Source organism: Temnothorax curvispinosus, unplaced genomic scaffold, assembly GCF_003070985.1.
Source record: "Temnothorax curvispinosus isolate PA1 unplaced genomic scaffold, ASM307098v1 QBEX01001863.1, whole genome shotgun sequence".
In the NCBI taxonomy this organism is placed as follows: Eukaryota; Metazoa; Arthropoda; class Insecta; order Hymenoptera; family Formicidae; genus Temnothorax; species Temnothorax curvispinosus.
The window spans coordinates 899-4,826 of NW_020211643.1; the positions used below are offsets into that span (position 1 = coordinate 899).

The 3,928-nt window shown below is 31.2% G+C and overlaps 1 pseudogene; it reads right to left on the bottom strand.

Annotated features, from left to right (window-relative positions):
• Positions 1 to 1,215: 1,215 nt before the first annotated feature.
• LOC112468675 lies at positions 1,216 to 3,626 on the bottom strand (annotated as a pseudogene).
• Positions 3,627 to 3,928: the final 302 nt, after the last annotated feature.

Here is a 3,928-nt window from a genome sequence, read left to right on the forward strand (position 1 = left end):
ATTTCAAAATATAAAAAATATATACAATACCTTGTTATTATTTATATTGACATCATGTCGTCAACTATTGTTGAATACGCAGAGTTAGACTGGTATTAGTCGATGTTGACATATTCAAAGGCCGTACACCACTCAATCTCCTTCTTTCTATGGATCTCATTTTTTACGATAAATCGAACAGTCTAAGAACACAAGACCGCTAATCAATTCAACGTCCTTTTACGTCTCGCGCAATGTACAAATTTTGTTAATTAAATACTGACTACGTGTATAGTCAGTGATCTCTAATCTCTTTTTTTTTACCTTTTCTTATTCCATTCTCAGACAATTCCTAATTCTTAACTCCATAAGCATAATTGACATTGGCAACGTAGACTTAACTTATTTATATAAAAATCATTATTTATATTTAAAAAAAAAAAGAAAAAATAAAGTATGATTAGACGATCGTCGAGCAAACATACTTTGATCCTGCGCAACGTTATGTACCGCCGAACAAACTACAACTATAATTGGCGCGTGTCGTCAAACAAAACGTTGTGCAGGTGTTAATTTCGTGTGGGTGATTGGGCGCGATCATACTTCTTACAACTAGCTTACTTTCATTTGGTTTCTTTTGGTATTACAAATGGATTGCCCCAATTAGAACTTTTATATGATTAAAGACCAGTCAGTGTTAATATAACTTTTGTAATACCATTTGTAATACCAAAAATCTAATTGGGCATTTCACCGGGAGTTTCAGGCTTGTCTTCTACTGAACTGAGGTATCAAACACAAGAATGTTCTGACGGCGGACTCTCTGAGTTTCTAGAGGAATTGTGCAATGAAGGCGCCGAACGTTTAAGCAACCTACTCCAAGTTACGACATTTATGTTTATTTGATTTGTTCCTAGGAAATTTTTCACTTATTGGTTAAAGATCTTGCGTTGACGTTGCAATTTATCTTCGCTTTCACGATATCATTATATTTAGGAAGTTTATTTTTGCGAATAAGAGGCCTCTTGCGGTTCCAACTAGAGCGGCAGAACCATGTCATGTCGAATGTCATCAATGAATTCTTCTAAACATAAAAACTTGACCGCACAAAAAAATCTCCAATCTTTCCAATAAATGCCTATTTCAAGTTCTCTCAATTTAAATTAATCTGAAATTATTGAACTATTAATTAAAATATTAAATTACATTATTTGTAATAATTAAGTTATATCAATATTACCTTTCAAAATATTCTAAAATTACACGTTGCCGCTGATCATTAATATTTATAATATTTGCATTTTGTATTTGTTGAATAGCATTATTATATACTTGACCAGTATTTGGCCTTTGATACATTTGAGATATAATAATGTTATGTAAAACGGCTGTTGCCATAATAACAGTAAGTATTGTTTCAATTTTTTGAAAACGCATCCCATACATCAAAATAGGAAATTTTCTCTTCTATATCCCAAAAAATCTTTCAACTTTTGAACGAGTCCGAATTTGAGCCTCGTTGTAAAGATGTTCTGCTGCTGTTGTCGGATTTAATAAGGGAGTCATCATATATGGCAGATTCAGATATCCAGCATCTCCAAGAAGTACACCATCACCAAATCTGCCCATTTCAAACAAAGTTTGATTCTCGAATGATTAAAAATATTTGAGTCGTGTGTACTTTCTGGCCAACGCGCAACTATATCCAGAATTTCTAATTTTGCATTAACAACTACTTGTGTGTTTATAGAAAAATGACCTTTTTTATTACGATATAATTCGCCGTCTATTCCTCCTAGAAAACAAAAAACATTATGAAAAATAAATACATTCACATATTAAAATAAAAATGTTCTTACCACATGATTGGATTTTTATATGCGTACAATCAATGCATCCAATGACACGAATAAATTTAGCTGCTTGAAAAAATTCTTGTTTAGTTACTTTAATTTCTTCTAGTGTGGAAGAGAGTTTAATATATTCATTTCTTAATGCAGCAATAGCAGTAGATACCCGAAGAATAATTTTTTGAGCACTCATTTTGCTGATCCCAGAAAAATCAGCAATAGCCAAATAAAAAGATCCAGTTGAATAAAATCTTAGGGCAACCATCAATTGTATCAAAGGTGAAATAGCATTATTCCTGTTAATATAATAAATAATATTAAACTATTGCTAAATAAATGTGTGTATCTACACACTCACATATAAAAAATATGTTTAACATTATATCATATAAAAAGTGTAATGTAGAGTATTGTATTACACATTATTTTAAAATGTATAATAATAAGAAAAATAAGACCGTTACAATGTACAATCAATCAATATTAAATAAGCCATTTATGGTTCGAGCTTAGATCTTTGGTAACTGGAATAAATAAATATATATATATATATATATTTGATTGACTTTAAAATATATTTATAACTACGTACTAATCGGTATTATATATCTTAGGTTCAATTTTTTCTAATAACATTATTATGAAGACATGTTTCGGTAGTCTAAATCTTTTTATGAAAAGATTTTCATTAAGAATTTCAAAATAATTGATACGTGGTTTAAATATACCTAGCCTTCGTTGATTATTTCTTTGAAGATTGTAACCATCGTATTCATCGAAGTCCCAAAAATTTATTATATTGTTCACATTCTCGTAATCATTTATAATATTATTTCCATTATTTTGTCACTCTATAATTTTGAAAAGCAATACAAATATTGTAAGTAATAAAAATATTGAAAAATAACTCGTAAATTCATGTAATCTCTTGCTTCTTACATTTTACTAACTCTACACACAACGTTTTCTTTGCCGTGAATTATAGGTTATGAACTTGAGGTTGACTGACGACTTGAGACAACTTTTGAATTCTTGCTGTTGGCAATTCTGGTGACGAAATTAATCGGAGAATCACGTTAATCGGAGACTGTGAGACCGGCCCATATATCCAAAAGTAATATATTATGTTTTTTTTAGAGTCAGTTAAGGCACTATCAATTATTTGAGGACCATAAAAGGCTCAAAAATGGCCTAAAAATAGGGTTTCTTGCATTTTTGAGTACGGCCCACCATTCCGACAAATCTGAAAAAATTCTAATACATGTAGAACACTAAAATATACAATTTTCTACAGTAATTAGACCTGCAACTATCAAAGAAATTAGAAAAAAATTGATTTAAATACTTATTTTATTTTTTTAGGTTAGGTATTCAACGCGCCTAAAGCTAAAAAAAATTGTGTGTTAAGTACTTTTCATAAGCTATATTGTCAAATTTTTTCAAAATTTTTAACATGAAGAAACCGTAGAAAAAAATAATTTTCGAAAAAAGCGGTTTTTTGGTGCCACTAGGAAAAGGAGGGGAGGATGGATGGTCGGAAAAATCGTAGAAAATTCTTTTTTTTAGTGTATTTATGCAGATCCAAAGTCATTTTTTTGTTTTATTGACAGTGGCATTTTGCCTATCTTACCGTGGGGTACCTTTTGCCACTATCCTTCAAAAAATATAAATACACTCGAATAATATTGGATTGTGCTGAAACAGTAATAGAAAAATGCAAATGTCTCAAGTGCAGAGTACTTACTTATTCTCAATGCAAGAAGAATCACACTGTTTTTGACGTTGGGATAACTCCATCTGGACTCATCACAGAGCTCAGCTACGCATTTGGATTCTTATGATGGAGTTATGGTTAATAAAGGATTTCGAATTGAAGCAGAATGCTTGCAGGTGAGTTTCTGCAATTTCGTACTATACTCACGTACTGTACTAACTCCTCAACTTACACTGTTTTTTACTTTCTTTATTCCAGCGAAATGTATGACTAATAAGACCTCCCTTTCTGCATCAAAAGCAGCAAATGAGCCAAACGGATGCCTTGGAAACAGCAGATATTGCCAAAGTCAGAGTTCATGTGGAGAGAGTTATTCAGAGGCTAC